An 18,622-nucleotide genomic window follows, 5' to 3' on the forward strand; every position below is an offset into this window, starting at 1 on the left:
CTCTTTTCCATAAGAGGTTTTGACAAAGAGAGCGCAAGATTTTTGAGAAATGATATTCTCGCGTCACTTGAAAGACTGTCCATTTTGCTATTGCTTTTGTAAATGATAAAACTATTTATAGCAGCGATGTCTAAAATTGCATAAAAGTACCGCATGGGCCATCTTCTCGAGTTTCTTTTTGTGGTCCTGCTGTGGCGAAGAATATCTAATACCTCGACCCCTCCTTTAGTGAGATTGTAGAACTCCACAATTTCTGGTTTATTTGATTTTTCATTTATCTCGCCAGAGAAGTGCATAGACGATATCAGTAAAACTTTATTTTTCTTTGGGGTAAATGACACCAAAGTTTTGTCGTCCTGATACATAAATGTTGAAGAGCCTACTGGAGCGGAAAGCAGCATTGATGGTAGTATTTGCGGTTTGTTCCTGCTCAATGTACTTACAAATTTGAGTTTCCTTTGGAGGAGGGCGTCAGTCACCTCCAGTGAGGAGAACCAATTGTCTGCTGTAATGTTTCTATTAGAACCCCTGATGGATTCCGTCAGGCGTAAAACATACTGGGCAGGTAAAGGCAAATCTCCAGGTCTCCTCTTCCTTCTGTTGTCCTTGCCAGTGTATGGAATGCCACGCAAAAAATAGAATGTCCTTGCGTCTCATAGTGACATTATCTTCAACCCATATTTGACAGGTTTCGACGGGATATACGTTTTGAATGGACAGGCACCCCGAAAACTCAGTAGAGTTTCATCTATTGTGACATATTCAGATGGACTATAATTTTTTTCACTGTTAGATTCAAATATGTCCTACACTTCTCTGAAAGTAGCAAATTTGTCGCTGATATTTCTGGCCTCTCTGGTGGCTTTAACATCGTAGCGGAGGTTTTCTGGAAGAAATGCAAAACCTTTCCTTGCACATAGTGTAACGGAATACCGATGGTCCATAGGTTGCCGAGAACATCTCGTCTACACTGAGCATAGAATTTTTTAGGACACCACTCACGAAGAGAAGGGCCATCAACCCTTTTATTTCAACGCCCTGTGTTGGTGAATGAAACCACTGGACCGTATTGTACTTTTGCCTAGATTTCTCGATTTCAAGATTTGTGTACAAAACAATTTTTTTTATAATATTCGAATCTATAAATAATAAAAATATTTATAATTAATTAGCGACCCCGTCTTGCGTCCCCACGTGGACTAGGGAGATGTGCAATAATATTTGACGCTGGTGTCCTAGAAAATTTTCAAGGGATGAGTTTGTTGGTCCATATTGCCTCTTAAGTCTTTACCTAGCTCACAATTTCTCAAATCATCGACACCTGACTGAGAATTATCAATCTCGACTGCTCCTGCCGCACAATGAATGACGTCATCCTCGGCTTCTGCATCGATATTGTCGCCATCCTCTGACTCAGCCTCCTGCCGGAGAAACTCGCTGTATATCTCCTCAGGAGTTCTAAGGAGTTGATGTTCCATTTTAGTAAGATACTAGAAGAGAAAACAAAACTTAGATGTTAACATCAATATGGGGTTGAATCCTTCCCACAAAAGAAACTAATAAGTGTGACGTGAACAGCAAGGTGGGGTCGGATCCAACCCGAGGTTTCGGATAGAGAGGGTCGCTGCAGGTCACTCACCAGACTGACGTGGCCTCCTCGGCTGGTAGGGTAGCTGGAACCACAGCGCTCTCAGAAAAGGGAGTGGGGAGTTATAAACAAAACAGGCTCGTTGGGGTCGGATCCAACCCCAACCTTACCGTTAGAGGGTTAATAGTGGTAGTGCGTTGCCGCCCTCTTTGCACAGACGGGCTCACAAATTGTACATTGACTTGCTCCTGGTTTCGCATCGTGTGAAGTTTCAATGGGACACGGGTTCTGCCGTTACACCGAGTAATAGCCGGCATGAAAAGCCTCGACTTGCAAAGCCCTCTTCTCCGCTTACGGCGTACAGCGGCGAGCGTATTTCAGTTCTTGGCACATGTAGTTAGCCAGCGCACTACCATAACGTGACCAGGACAATTCAGCTCCATGTTGTAGCCGCACGCTAGGGCGAAAATGTTTCTGGACTGGACTGCTTCGATTTGTTCGGACTCGGCATCCAAAACAGTGTCTTAGAAATTAGTGACTGTCCTACTACTCATGCTGTTGTCCCCCTCTGTGACGAGTTCTCAGTATTGTTTAGGGGTGGCTTGGGCTCCATCCGTGACTATGTTGCGTACGTCACGCTCAAGGCAAGCGCCCGGCTACGTTTATGCAAAGCACGATCAGCGCCTCACGCGCTGCGCGATCAAGTTGCGGTCGTGCGGTAGCGTTCTCGCTTCCCGCGCCCGGGTTCCCGGGTTCGATTCCCGGCGGGGTCAGGAACTTTCTCTGCCTCGTGATGACTGAGTGTTGTGTGATGTCCTTAGGTTAGTTAGGTTTAAGTAGTTCTAAGTTCTAGGGGACTGATGACCATAGATGTTGAGTCCCATAGTGCTCAGAGCCATTTGATCAAGTTGCAACCGAACTCCGTTCCTTGCAACATAGGGGGTGATTGCGCCACTTAGTGCTGGTCAGTGGGACTCCCCATTAGTTGTGCTGATGAGCCGGCCGGAGTGACCGAGCGGTTCTAGGCGTTACAGTCTGGAACCGTGCGACCGCTACGGTCGCAGGCTCGAATCCTGCCTCGGGCATGGATATGTGTGATGTCCTTCGGTTTGTAAGGTTTAAGTAGTTCTAAGTTCTAGGGGACTGATGACCTCAGAAGTCAAGTCCCATAGTGCTCAGAGCCATTTGAACCATTTTTGTGCTGACGAAGATCAACGGTTCCTTGGGTCTGTATGTGGGCTTCAAGAGTACAGTCAATCCACAAACGATTGCGGTTAGTTATCCTCTACCTCGCCCGGAGGAATTAATGGACAAATTAGGCATGGGCAGATACTATTCCAAGATTGACTTGCGGGACGCTTATTTGCATATTCCTTTAGATGAACCATCCCAAGACATTTTTGTGATCAACACTGACTTGGATCTTTTTAAGTATTTGCGCTTCCCCTTTGGCAGCTCATCAGCTCCTGCTACTTTTCAGCGTTACTTGCCGCAACTGACTGCCGAAGTCCCTTTTTTGCTCCAATTACCTGGACGACATAATAGTTGCCCGTCGTACTCCAGATGAACACTTGCAGAATTAGCGTCGCCAACTTTCGGTGTTGTCGGAGGCAGGCCTCAAAGTGAACAAAGACAAATGCGTGTTTTTTCGTACAGAAATAGAATATTTAGGACATGTAATCAACGCACAAGGTGTCGATCCATTGCAGTCGCAATTTCGTGCCATTGCCAACCTTCCTTCGCCTGAAAACTTGTCCGAATAGCAATCTGTGTTGGGCAGGATTACCTATTATCATCGGTGCATCCCCAATGCTACACAGATAGCTGCGCCGCTGCACCGATTACGCCGGCGCAATGTTCCGTTTGTGTGGTCGGCCGAATGACAAGCGGCTTTTCAGAAACTGAAAAACGCCCTCTTGAGTGCTCGTTGCCTTGTCCATTTCGATCCCTCTCAACCAGTTGTGCTTGCTGTGGACGCTTCATCCTGTGGGTTAGGTGCTGTGTTGTCGCATCGTGTTGGATCTGCTGATCAACCTATAGCTTCCCGCCGCACAACAAAACTATCCGCAAATTGAAAGAGAAGCCTTGGCAATCATATATGGGGTCACGAAGTTCCACGACTATTTGTATGGCCGAAAAGTTTTTGTAGTGACGGACCTACAGTTGTTGTTCCATCCTGCCAAGAAGCTCCAACGGTGGGCTTTGTTCTTGTCGAATTATCAGTATGAAATGGTCTATCGTCACACATCTCGACACTGCAATGCTGATGTGTTGTCTCGTTTGCCAATAGCCCATGACAATGCTTTTGATGAGTCAGACATTGTGTGCTGTCGCATCGATTCCCATGACAGTGACGCAGTCACTCGTTTTCATCTGGATTTCTGCACGATTGCACAGGCCACGGCTTCGGACTTGGGAGAACTTTTACATTTGGTGCTCACCGCCTGGCCCCGTTCGCCAAACGACGTCGCAAATCCCGTCGTGCGCCGTTATTTTGCTCAATGCCACGACCTGTCAGTGGAACGTGTTGTTTTGCTGCTTCGCTCTCAGTCTGGACAGACTCGGGTGGTTATTCCACAGTCTTTGCGGCGCGAAGTTTTGACGTTGCTATATCGAGGCCACTGGGGAATGGTACGCACTAAGCAACTTGCACACCAACATTGCACTTGGCCAGTCCCAGACAAGGATACTGAACAGTTAACCGCTCAGTTGAGTTCGTGCATCGAACACCAGTCGGCCCCGCCCCAGACGTTTGCTCCGTGGGCCACACCCTCTGCGCCTTGGCAGCGCGTACACCTCCACTTTGCGAGTACACTGGGGTACTCGCTGGCTTATGGTTGTGGATGCCTCTGGCAAGTTTGCTTTTGTCGTTGCAATGAACAATATCACTACTCCGAGCACCATCTGCGCCCTTTCGACCATCTTTTGCCTTTAAGGTTTACCTGAACTGATTGTAACAGCCAATGGTCCCTCTTTTGTTTCGCGTGACTTTGAACAGTTTTGTGTTGCCAATGGGATTGCTCATCTCACAAGTGTTCCTTTCCACCCTCAGTCCAATGGCGAGACTGAGCGGTTTGTCCGTACTTTTAAACAACAGATGAGCAAACTTCGCGCAACCCACACGAGAGACCGAGCTTTGCTCGCATTCTTTTCGTCTTATCGTTCACAGCCTCGCGTCGGTCCGTTGCCGGCAGAGTTGTTTCGTGGGCGTCACCACATAACTTTGCTCACCCTACTGCACCCGCCACTGCGCGCGCCAGACCCGCTGCGATCGTACGGTTGCTTTGCGCCTAACACTCTTGTATAGTGCGGGTTGTTTGCCGGGCGCCACAGCTGGGGGCTGCGTAGCATTGTGGTGTCACCTCCAGACACCACACTTGCTAGGTGGTAGCCTTTAAACCGGCCGCGGTCCGTTAGTATACGTCGGACCCGCGTGTCGCCACTATCAGTGATTGCACACCGAGCGCCGCCACACGGCAGGTCTAGAGAGACTCCCTAGCACTCGCCCAGTTGTACAGCCGACTTTGCTAGCGATGGTTCACTGTCTACATACGCTCTCATTTGCAGAGACGACAGTTTAGGATAGCCTTCAGCTGCGTCATTTGCTACGACCTAGCAAGGCGCCATATTCAGTTACTATGTGTTCTGAACAGATAATATTGTGACTCATGTACCGTCATGAGCGACGTTCGTCATTAATGGATTGAAGTTAAGTACCAAACTAATTACGTCCGCTTTCTGAATTCCCATTCCTTGTCATGTTTCAGACCTCACGTCAGTATAGTTCTTCCCTCTTCACGCCAGCCTGCGTGAGCTAAAACGCGTGCATTTCGGCCTCCATTAGTAACACGGTGTTGGCTCTTGTGCCAACACTACAACCATCGTCTGGCAGTTGAATTCCCAAATGTTTCTTGTTTCCACCCCCGTCGCCTTGCAGCGCCGCCACCACAATCATCTACATCTACATCTACATTACTACTCTGCAATTCACATTTAAGTGCTTGGCACAGGGTTCATCGAACCACAATCATACTATCTCTCTACACTTCCACTCCCGAACAGCGCGCGGGAAAAACGAACACCCAAACCTTTCTGTTCGAGCTCTCATTTCTCTTATTTTATTTTGATGATCATTCCTACCTATGTAGGTTGGGCTCAACAAAATATTTTCTCATTCGGAAGAAACGTTGGTGTTTCAAATTTCGTACATAGATGTCGCCGCGACGAGAAACGTCTTTGCTGTAATGACTTCCATCCCAACTCGCGTATCATATCTGACACTCTCTCCCCTATTACGTGATAATACAAAACGAGCTGCCCCTTTTTCGCACCTTTTCGAGGTCCTCCGTCAATCCCATCTTGTAAGGATCGCACACCGCGCAGCAATATTCTAATAGAGGACGAACGAGTGTAGTGTAAGCTGTCTCTTTAGTGGACTTGTTGCATCTTGTAAGTGACCTGCCAATAAAACGCAACCTTTGGCTCGCCTTCCCGACAATATTATCTATGTGGTCTTTCCAACTGAAGTTGTTCGTGATTTTAACACCCAGGTACTTAGTTGACAGCCCTCAGAATTGTACTATTTATCGAGTAATCGAATTCCAACGGATTTCTTTTGGAACCCATGTGGATCACCTCACACTTTTCGTTATTTAGCGTCAACTGCCGCCTGACACACGATACAGCAATCTTTTCTAAATAGCTTTGCAACTGATACTGGTCTTCGGATGACCTTACTAGACAGTAAATTACAGCATCATCTGCGAACACTCTAAGGGAACTGCTCAGATTCGAACGAAGGTCATTTATATAGATCAGGAACAGCAGAGGTCCCAGGACGGTTCCCTGGGGAACACCTGATATCGCTTCAGTTTTACTCGATCTTATGCCGTCTATTACTACGAACTGCGACCTTCCTGACAGGAAATCACGAATCCAGTCGTACAACTGAGACGATACCCCATACCCCCGGCGCCTTGATTAGAAGTCGCTTGTGAGGAACGATGTCAAAAGCATCCCCGAAATCTAGAAATACGCCGGCCGCTGGTGACCGAGCGTTTCTAGGCGCTACAGTCTGGAACAGCGCGACCGCTACGGTCGCACGCTCGAATCCTGCCTCGGGCATGGATGTGTGTGTTGCCCTTAGGTTAGTTAGGTTTAAGTAGTTCTAAGTTCTAGGGGACTTATGACCTCAGCAGTTGAGTTCCATAGTGCTCAGAGCCATTTGAACCATTCTTTTCTAGAAATACGGAATCAACTTGAGATCCCCTGTGAATAGCGGGCATCACTTCGTGCGAATAAAGAGCTAGCTGCGTTGCACAAGAACGATGTTTTCTGAAGCCATGCTGATTACGTATCAACAGATCGTTCCCTTCGAGGTGCTTTGCCGTGCTAGCGACGCTGCCGCAGGGTTCCCGGTTGCATACCCACAGGCGGACTCACCCCGGTTCCTGGACGGGGGCGTCCCTCATCGACCCCGCACCCGCAGCCGGCGCCGCTGCAGGAGCCTTCCCCGATGGAAGTCGACGCGGTTGTCTGGGCTGGTCCAGCCCGCCCTCTGGCTCTTCCTAGCCGGGGCTCCGTCGTTGCCTCTTCTCCTGGGTCATCTTCGCTGCCGCCCGAGGCTTCGTCGCCGTCCTCCAGCGTCAGGGCGCGTTAAGTGTTGGGTCCGTCGTCTCAGCGTCCTTGGAGTCGTTCCGGCTGGTTCCGGCTTCAGCGCAGGACGAGTGCCCGGACGCGGGAGTGGACACCACCCAGCCTCGCACCGCTGGCTCCCCTTCGCCTCACAGTAGCCACCCTCCCACCCCCGCCCCCTTCGTCGTCAGGCCCTGGCAGCACCTGATGTCTTGGTGACCTTTCAAGGGGCGGGGAGGGGGGGGAGGAATGTTGTATCCGCGGACCCAACCGAATATCTCGCCCACCGTGCCGTCGCATCGCTTGCCACAGTTTCCCGTCGCTACCGCCAGCGGCGCATGGCGTTGCCGCTGACCAAAGTGAGGAGTAAGGGGAGTACACTACAATTGGTTCGCCTCTTACTTTACGAACAGAAAGCAGAAGGTAATTCTCCGCACTATTGAGAGTGGTAGTGATGTTCAGTCCCAATGGGGCACTGTTAAGTGGGGCGTTCCCCAAGGGTCGGTGCTGGGGCCACTGCGGTTTCTTATTTATATAAATGATATGCCTTCTAGTATTACTGCTGATTTCTGTTTCTGTTTCTAGAATGATTTCTGTTTCTAGAATGAAATTTTCACTCTACAGCAGAGTGTGCGCTGATATGAAACTTCCTGACAGATTACAACTGTGTGCCGGACCGAGACTCGAACTCGGGACCTGTGCCTTTCACGGGCAAGTGCTCTAGCAACTGAGCTACCCAAGCGCGACTCACGATCCTTCCTCACAGCTTTACTTATGCCAGTATCTCGTCTCTTACGTTCCAAACTTTACAGAAGCTCTCCTGCGAACCTTGCAGAACTAGCACTCCTGAAAGAAAGGATATTGCGGAGACATGGCTTAGCCACAGCCTGAAGTGCTAGTTCTGCAAGGTTCGCAGGAGAGCTTCTGTAAAGTTTGGAAGGTAGGAGACGAGGTACTAGCAGAGGTAAAGCTGTGAGGAGGGGTCGTGAGTCGTGCTTGGATAGCTCAGTTGGTAGAGCACTTGCCCGCGAAAGGCAAGGGTCCCGAGTTCCAGTCTCGGTTCGGCACACAGTTTTGATCTGCCAGGAAGTTTCATATCAGCGCACACTCCGCTGTAGAGTGAAAACTTCATTCTAGAAACGTTCCCCAGGCTGTGGCTAAGCCATGTCTCCGCAGTATCCTTTCTTTCAGGAGTGCGAGTTGTGCAAGGTTCGCGGGAGAGCTTCTGTAAAATTTGGAAGGTAGGAGACGAGGTACTGGTAGAAGTAAAGCTGTGAGGAGGGGTCGTGAGTCGCGCTTGGGTAGCTCAGTTGGTAGAGCACTTGCCTGCGAAAGGCAAAGGTCCCGAGTTCGAGTCTCGGCCTGTGGCGCAACAGAATCGATGAGAAGTTTTTTACGTACTCTGATCGATAGTTAAATTTTTTTATCTTTGACAAGGTTTATCTCTGCTATCGCGTGAAATGCAGACCAGGCCCACTTTCCACGGTATTTAGGCCACTGTTCGACGTCCGATTCGTCAGTCGACAAGACTCAACACAACCAGTAGCACCTCCGAAGATGTCCAACGTAGCCTTGGCCGAAACGTCAGGGATGGAAGAGTTCCATGGACCACGGCCATACAACCTCAGCAGCAGAAACATTCGGTCGTGAAAGCCTTCATTGTATGAAGTTCGATAAGAGCCAATAATAATCCCCCATTCATTCACAAGATATCCTTTGTGCTGCGATACAGGAGTCTCTACATTGCAGTGAGAACGTTCGTGTACGTTGAAAGCAGGAAGAGTAAGACGTGATGGACGGGGTGCCACGTTAGGACCATCAGGAGGAATGCATTCGGCGCTATTCCGCGCTATTTTCGTAAACATGTTCTGTTAGGACTAGAATTTCCATGCGGGCACTCTGAGATATCATAAAAGTTCCTGCAAAAGCGATCATTAACTACTCCACTGGCCATTAAAATTGCTACACCAAGAAGAAATGCATATGGTAAACAAGTATTCACTGGACAAATATATTATAACAGAACTGACGTGTGATTACATTTTCACGCAATTTGGGTGCATCGATCCTGAGAAATCACTAGCCAGAAGAACCACCTCTGGCAATAATAACGACGTTGATACGCCTGGGCATTGAATCAAACAGAGCTTGTATGGCGTGTACAGATACAGCTGCCCATGCAGCTTCAACATGATACCACAGTTCATCAAGAGTAGTTACTGGCGTATTGTGATGAGCTAGTTGCTCGGCCATTATTGACCAGACGTTTTCAGTTGGTGAGAGATCTGGAGAATGTGCTGACCAGGGCAGTAGTCGAACATTTTCTGTATCCAGAAAGGCCTGTACAGGTCCTGCAACATGCGGTCGTGCATTATCCTGCTGAAATGTCATCGAAAAATGGATAGAGCCGCGAGTCGTAACACATCTGAAATACAACTTCCAGTGTTCAAAGTGCCATCAATGCGAACAAGAGGTGACCGAGACGTGAAACCAATGGCATCCCATACCATCAGGCCAGGCGATACGCCAGTATGGCCATGACGAGTACACGCTTCCAATGTGCGTTCTCCGCGATGTCGCCAAATACGGATGCGACCATCATGATGCTGTAAACAGAACCTGGATTCATCCGAAAAAATGAGATTTTGCCATTCGTGCACCCAGTTTCGTCGTTGAGCACACTATCGCAGGCGCTCCTATCTCTGATGCAGCGTCAAGCGTAACCACAGCCATGGTCTCCGAGCAGATAGTCCATGCTGCTGCGAATGTCGTCGAACTGTTCGTGCAGATGGTTGTTGTCTTGGAAACGTCCCCATCTGTTGACTCAGGGATCGAGACGTGGCGGGTAAGATGCCTGTCATCTAGACTGCTAGTGATACGAGGCCGTTGGGATCGAGCACGGCAGTCCGTGCTGAACCCACCGATTGCATATCCTGCTAACAGTCATTGGATCTCGACCAACGTAAGCAGCAGTCTCGTGATACCATAAACCACAATCGTGGTAGGCTACAATCCGACCTTTATCAAAGTCAGAAACGTGATGGTACGAACTTCTCTTCCTTACACGAGGCATCACAACGACGTTTCACCAGGCAACGCCGGTCTACTGCTGTTTGTGTATGAGGAATCGGTTGGAAACTTTCCTCGTATCAGCACGTTGTAGGTGTCGCCACCGGCGCCAGCCTTGTGTGAATGCTCTGAAAACAATCGTTTGCATTCCACAGCTTCTTCTTGCTGTCGGTCAAATTTCGCGTCTGTAGCACGTCATCTTCGTGGTGTAGCAATTTTAATGGCCAGTAGTGTATTTCTGGGACACTACACAATTTCTGAGAGGCTGACTTGGCTCTTATTTCACATAGCCATGGGAGGTCAGTATAACATCGAGAACCTTTTAGAGGATGAGTCGCCATGAAAACGTTTCACGGCGATGCGTCAGTCACGCTGGGGCAGTAAGCGAGGCTGGTCACAGCTTGTATGTCGCGTTAGGATCGCTAGGCAGAAAGTAGTCTGTGCTATGCTGGAACAGATTGCTATACCGTGATCTGTGACCTCACTATCCACAGGTATAGCATCAGCAACGATAAACACATGTGCTACCCAGAGGCGTTTCGCATTTGGGATTGGTGTGATTGCGTCTTGGAGTTCTGTGGCGAGATGGACAGGGGTGTGTGCTGTGCCCCGTGTGTTCGGCGAGGACGTGACAGCGGAGGTGGAGACGCTGTGAGCAGCCTGAGTGCTGCAGCTCTAACCCATTAGGTTAAGGGAGGGCGGCGCATGGAGGCCGGGGCGAGGCTGCCGCGGTCGGGGCCAGGGCAGTGGCGGCGGCGGTGGCTGCGGCGGCGGTGGGGGCGGTGGCGGTGGCGACAGGCATCAGGCGTCGAGTGGCGGGACGTGTTTCTCATTAGCGATCTTTCGTTTATCCCATCGATTTCACCGACCAATAGGATGCTGCGAATATAAAAACTACCCCATAATGTGTAAAATAAAGATTTAATTAATTGGCATATTTTTATATCAACATGGTGTTAGCGGTACAATAGTTAAGGGGAGGGTGTGCGTGAGTGTGTGACATGGAGCAGAACATCAGGTTAGGACTAGAGCACAATGTTAACTTGCATAATTTTTATGTAAAACACAGTACATTAGTTTAAGGGGGTGGGCGACAAAGAAGAACGCGCCAGAAATGGCGTTCGGAAGTACTTAAAATTCGAAAAGAGGACCAGAAAATGGTGGGAGGACATAAGTAATTACTAAATTTGGTTTCAAAGGCGGTACAATAGTTTTAGGAAATGTGGGTGACATGAAAAACCACTTAACACAACAATAAAAAGTGGTTCGAATGGCTCTGGGCACTATGGGACTCAACGTCTGAGGTCATCAGTCTCCTACAGCTAACTAACTTAAGGACATCACACACATCCATGCCCGAGGCAAGATTCGAACCTGCGACCGTAGCAGTCGCACGGCTTCAGACTGTAGCGCCGAGAACCGCTCGGCCACTCCGCCCGGCACAGAACAATAGGTTAAGTGTTGACAAAGGGCAAGACATTAGGTTAAGACACCAAGAGCACAGTGTCAAACATTAGGTTATTCAACATGTTTGCTCCATGTAATTACTTCTTACAAGACCTACTTATTTCCAAACAGCAGACAAGGATGAGCAAGAGAATTCTAACATCCACAAAATACATAAACAATATACCCTTGAGTTTGTTATGAGACACTTCCTCTCCACCACCGGACCACCATCTTTGATTACGTCACGGAAGGGACGACAGTGCTCTCTGGTGGTGGTACTGCGTACTAGGACAGGACCTCGTGGCAAACACGATTGATGGCGGTACTGCCTCTAATTGTTTAAATAAAGACTGAAAATAAAGACTTATGTCCAGCACAGGCTGAGTCCTTTTACCCTCCAGTCGCTAACAAGAGATGGCAGTTGGATGACTTAGGTTAGTGGAGGTAGCCTCACTGCCCTTGCTTTCCCAACATTTTCTTAGGTTAGTAGATAGCCCAATTGATCTATCTTCCCTCCAAAATTCAAACTTCCAACCGGGGGGGGGGGGGGGCCATCTCGGATAACGGTACTTGCGTCATCAGTTGACAGCAGTTGATGATGTCATCAACTGACATCATGCCGCCATCTTGGATAATGGTACTTAAGGGCAGAACAAAGTCTTTCCCCTATTGGCACAGTCCGAAATGACGATAGTAGAGCTTTGTCATAAGTCTTGCCCAACAGTCATCTGAAAACAGCTTAGAACAGTAGCTTCAGATACTTCCAGAAACTGAAATTTTTTTCACAACGCATGTAGCACTACAATTGATATGCAATGGTCAGACTTAACTGAGAAACGAATTTTTCTTACAGAACTTCCAAGACTCGGCAGTTCGAAACGGCTACTCAGTCAACCTAACCACAGACACCTCAGCCCCCTGCCCTCTCCCCTTACACCTTTTTTATGTCTGCCCGAGCGTGGCAACCATAATTTGGATATGGAGTAGGACGTGATTAGGTTGCGACTAAAATCTGGTGGCAGGAAGACGATTACTGACCAATAAGCGCCAGCTAGTATAAAATAGTTACTTAGCTTTATTGACAGCGAAGAGTGTACCGTAGATACAGTTCCAAAGAATATTCCTGATTCGTGGCCTTAGTCGCTATACAGTACTGAATCCCACAGCGAGCTAGCTAACCAGACGACGAACGACGGCACTGACGACTGCAAGGGGCTGTCTGCAAGACTTCCCTGACTCGGGGCCAGCGCTCCTGTTATGTCGTGCAGCCAGAGGGCGCTGAAGGCCCCAGCTCAGCAATGGCGCCACGTCTTCTTTTATTTATTTATTGTTCCGTGGGACCCAACTAAGGAGAAGTCTCCATGGTCATGGAACGAGTCAATACATAAAATTTGAACGCGATAGTACAAACAGATAAAATGAAATATAAGAAACGTATTCAGGCGACAATTCGCGCGTTTGGGCTACTGCTAAGATTTTTGAGTTCTTGTGGTAGCTTATTGAAAATGGCTGCAGCAGAGTACTGCCCTCCTTTCTGCACAAGAGTCAAGGAAGTGTATTCCACATGCAGATTTGATTTCTGCCTAGTATTAACTGAGTGAAAGCTGCTAATCTTGGGAATAGGCTGATACTGCTAACAACAAACGACATTAAAGAAAATATATACTGTGTGGGCAATGTCATAATTCCCAGACTACAGGGGTCGACAAGAGGTTCTCAAACTTACACCACATGTAGCTCGAACAGCCCGTTTTGGAGCCAAAAATACCCTTTTTGAATCAGAAGGATAACCCCAATAAACAATACCATATGACATAAGCGTATGAAAATATGCGAAGTAGACTACTTTTCGTGTCGAACTGTCACTTATTTCAGATACTGTTCTAATGGTAAATAAAGCAGCATTAAGTTTCTGAACAAGGTTCTAAACATGGGCTTTCCACAACAGCTTACTATCTATCCGAACGCCTAGGAACTTGAACTGTTCCGTCTCGCTTATAATATGCCCATTCTGTCTGATCAAAATATGAGTTCTTGTTGAATTGTGAGTTAGAAACTGTAAAAACTATGTCTTACTGTGATTTAGCATCAAATTATTTTCCACATGGCACTAACTTATTTCATGAACTACATTATTCGATAATGTTTGAGTATTACACTCAAGATCCTTAACCACCAAGCTGGTGTCATCAGCAAACAGAAATGTGAAACTTCCTGTCAGATTAAGTTTCATGGCTTCTTCTTTTCCGTTAAAATTATCCCCATGTTTATACATTTCGGTGGCTTATCTTTATAGCCAGGGACAATAGTTTGTCACCGTACATAAAACCTCAGTTCCCGGAAATTTCACTACGTGATCACCCGACTGGAGCGCATGTTCCGCCACGGCTCGCTTGTCTTGTTTTCCCCAGTCGGCAAAGACTTTTATGTTCCTTCAACCGTGTATTCACACTCCTGTTTGTAGTTCCAAAATAGACCCTACGACACGTACACGGAATCTCGTATACACCACTTGTAGATAGAGGGGGGGCGTTTATCCTTAACGGAACGAAGTGCTTGGCCTATTTTCTTAGTTGGTCTGAAAATCGGTCGAACGTCATGTTTCCTTAGAATCTTACCGATCTGATCCGTTACTTTTTTGATGAAGGGTAGAGAAACCGTGTTCTTCCATCGCTGTGTCCTATCGTTGTCCTTAGGCCTCCTGTTATTCGGTCGCAAAACTCTATTTCCTTCCTAGGGTACCCATTCTTCTCAAAAGCCTGCTTTAGATCTTTCAACTCAGTGTTCAGGTGTTCCGGCATACAAATCCTTTTAGCTCTGTCCACTAGACTTTTAATTACACTTGGTTTCTGTTGTGGATGTTGATTGGCGTCCTTGTGCGAGTACCTGTCGGTATGTGTAACCTTCCGAAAGAGTTTATGTTTCGAGCTGCCATGAGTCTGTCTCATGACGAAGACATTCATGAAGGATATTGCACTGTATTTCTCTATTTACAAGGTAAACTTGATTTTTTGATTTATGCTATTTAAATAACAAAAGAATTCCTCTAAGGAATTTTTTTGCTATGTGACCAAACAACAAATATATCATTCACGTTTCCTGCGATGTTGTAAGATGCGGAAACACTCATCCGAGGTGACCCACGGACTGCAGCCCAGCACCTCGCTGCTCAACTAGAGGCACCTGTGGACAGTCTCTCCCGCCATTGGGGATACTTGAATGTATGTATCCGCATAGATCCTCGCCGCCAAGGAGAAGAGCTTCGAACAGACAAAGAACCAGTACACAGCGAGTAGGGTGGTTCTATCGGCATCCCAGAAAGTACCATTGAGGTTCAAAATGGTTCAAATGGGTCTGAGTACTATGGGACTTAAAATCTGAGGTTATCAGTCACCCAGAACTTAGAACTACTTAAACCTAACTAACCTAGGGACATGTCACACATCCGTGCCCGAGGCAGGATTCGAACCTGGACCATAGCGGAAGCTCGGTTCAAAACTGAAGCGCCTAGAACCGCGCGGCCACAACGGCCGGCTACCATTGAGGACACGTAAGAGACTGAGGGACCGTGTACAGCGGGCCTCCAGGTAAGAAACGTGGGAGAACCAAGAGAGTTTCCTGTCGAGCATGAGCCCCAGGAATTTCGTAGTTTCAACGAACGGAAGGGCAACAGGCTCAAGATGTAGAGATGGTGGGAGAAATCATTTGCGCCGCCAGAAATCAATACAGACAGTTTTGTCAGTGGGAAAGCGAAAGCAATTGTCGATGCTCCAGAAGTAAAGGCGATTAAGACAGCGCTGAAGAAGCCGCTCAGTGAGACAGCTCCGTGGAGAACTCCAATAGATGACGAAATCGCGAACAAAAAGAGAGCCGGAGATGCCCGCTGGGAGATAGGCCATTATATGGTTTGTTGTGTTGGCACAAGAGCCAACACCGTGTTACTAGAGGGGGCCGAAAATGCGCGCGTTTTAGCTCGCGCAGGCTGGCGTGAGGAGGGAAGAACTATACTGACGTGACGTCTGGAACATGACAAGGAATTAGAATTCAGAAAGCGGACGTAATTAGTTTGATGCTTAACTTTAATCCATTAATGATGAACGTCGCTCTTGACGGTACAGGAGTCACAATATTGTCTGTTCAGAAGACATTCTTGAAGATAGTACTTAGAATATGGCGCCTTGCTAGGTCGTAGCAAATGACGTAACTGAAGGCTATGCTAAACTGTCGTCTCTGCAAATGAGAGCGTATGTAGACAGTGAACCATCGCTAGCAAAGTCGGCTGTACAACTGGGGCGAGTGCTAGGGAGTCTCTCTAGACTAGACCTGCCGTGTGGCGGCGCTCGGTCTGCAATCGCTGATAGTGGCGACACGCAGGTCCGACGTATACTACCCGACCGCGGGCTACCACCTAGCAAGTGCGGTGTCTGGCGGTGACAGCACATGGTTAATGGCGACAGCAAAGAGGACGATGCCCAGGACAGAACCCTGAGGCACACCATTTTCCTCGATAGAGGTGTCCGACAAGGCAGAGCCCCCACGCACCTTGAGAACTCGGTCTTGTACAAATTCTTGCAGAAAACAGGGCAGGCGCCGACGGAAGCCCCATGTGTAAAGAGTACGGAGGATACCATTTCTCCAGCAGGTGTCGTAGGCCTTTTCCAAATCTGGAAACACCATTCATGTCATGGGTGTACAAAGTAACGAGATGAACTGCAGGACGCCGCGGTCCAAATCTACACTCTGCATTCGTTAGTAAATGGCGAGACTCGAACCACCACACCAGCAGGGCATGAATCATGCGTTCCATCACCTTGCAAGTGCAGCTGGTGAGGACGGTAGCTAGAAGGGAGGTTTTTTTCCTAGCCTGGCTTAGGTATGGGTATGACGGTGGCCTCTCGCCAGCGTCCAGGAAGTATGCGTCTGACCAGATGCGGTGGCACATGTTGCGCAGAAAGTGCTTCCCCACGAGAGAAAGGTGCTGCAACATCTGAATGTGAGGGGCGTCCGGTCCTGGGACGGAGGATCGGAATGAACTGAGAGCTCCCTCATAGTGAAGATGGCATTGTGACACTCACGATTCGGAGAAGAGAAGGGTATCTTATAACACTACCGTCTGCGACTGCTATACCAGAACCTCAAAGCCTAAGGCAGTTCGTATCAAGAAATTATTCTTATTCTAGTAATTATAGTATTAAGAAGCAGAGCAGTGTTACCCTCTGAGAGGAATTTTGTTATACTGACCGCGTTGTACCTAACGGAGGTGGCTTATCGGAAATGAAGGTCGGAACAACGTAAATATTCAAACAGTAACAAATAGTGTTTTTACCTAGCTACACTGTTTAAAGAATAATGAAAATGGTCGCCAGCCTAATTAGGCAAGAAAAAGATTAACGTTCTTGTTTAGGAAAGTAGGTATGAGTAACTTTAACGGATAAACACAACCTATACTTCACCACGCGCGAGTGCAGTGAACTCTGGTACCTGCATATGTTGACGTTAAGGTTGGAACTAACAGCTCGAGCAGCACAAACTATTTGCGAAAATATAACAGATAACGAAACACACTATTACTTTCAGGGCTTATTCAAACAGAATGGTCTTTATAACATTACTATTAATATTCACTGCAGAATCGTTAAATGGACATAGGTTCGGTATTATTGTTCAAATGCTTTCCTAGATGACATAAAATTATAAATGTAATTTACTGCAAAATTATGAACTAGTCACAGATTAAATATCTCTCAACTAAATACTATTCTATTTAGAATGAAAGTTAAATGGAATTCACTAACAGATTACTTTTCATTGTCTTTTGAATAAAGAAGTTACTGTTTTCATAGATAGTTGTCTTTCTATTACTCGTTGTGCAGTATGAACACAATAGGCAAACTATGGATCCTGTTACAACATTAATATGCACTTTTAATACCCAAGAGAGAGAAACACTTAGCAAACATGAATATTTAACTTTCCACTATTGCAGTTTTCCACTTTTACTACAGTCAAACATAATATTGACAAATTTGCAAGAAACTGACTCACCTTTTAAAATATACTACAGGCAGCACCATGATCATTAACTAAGCAACACTTTATAAGCCTCAGTTTTAAGAGCTTTTAATCTTTAAAAGAAACTGCAAATTATCTTTGTTACCACAGTCTTCTACTTTCAATTAAATGATTAAATAGGTGACTTAGAAACTCTACAAAACTTTAAAATAGACTGTTTCCATCCCTGGGAGGCTTTCACAAGACTACATTTACCACCTCCCACAATTCCACTAAATGCACAGTAAATCTGAAGACGCCTTTCTTACCAAAGATCAAACAACATTATTTAATGTTTTGAACATTTAATTTTTTTCACAAACTAGGGCACTCGGTAATCATAGTTTAAATACAGTGGAACCTGACAGGTGTTGTGATAGGGAAAAAAATTAAGGTAGGTACATGAATTCAGTTATAAGTTACCTTATATTTGAGCACACTAACACATCCAATAAACTGATCCTTCACTGAACGTTATTATAGTATTCCGTTACAGTGATTGCGCAATGTGGTGGCAACTGCATGTTGGTAGGTGGATTTGCAGGCAGCATTGTTGGACTCTGTCCCTTCTTGGTGGCGATGATGGATACCAATTCCAGAATCGTTCCAGCTATTTATCCATCCATCCGAGGCATTGGAAAGCGACAGGAAAAGCCTCTCTCGGGACCAACACAATATACAACTTTTACATGGGCAGTTCTCAGTTTGGTAGCTCGTCCCTGACTGACTCTTGTTCCACCTTTTCTACCTAGGCCAACCACAATTTGCGCGCGCTACACAGTTCCGTTCCCGAGGCGAACCACACTACCTCTTATACACAGAATAACTAAG

General features: G+C 47.1%; 1 non-coding gene across 1 annotated transcript; it reads left to right on the forward strand.

Moving 5' to 3' along the window:
* The first annotated feature begins 8,517 nt into the window (after positions 1-8,517).
* Trnas-cga (transfer RNA serine (anticodon CGA)) lies at positions 8,518-8,592 on the forward strand. The gene has a single exon. It is a non-coding gene; the product is annotated as a tRNA-Ser (tRNA).
* Positions 8,593-18,622: the final 10,030 nt, after the last annotated feature.

This window comes from Schistocerca gregaria, chromosome 9 (genome assembly GCF_023897955.1).
Source record: "Schistocerca gregaria isolate iqSchGreg1 chromosome 9, iqSchGreg1.2, whole genome shotgun sequence".
NCBI classification, from domain to species: Eukaryota; Metazoa; Arthropoda; class Insecta; order Orthoptera; family Acrididae; genus Schistocerca; species Schistocerca gregaria.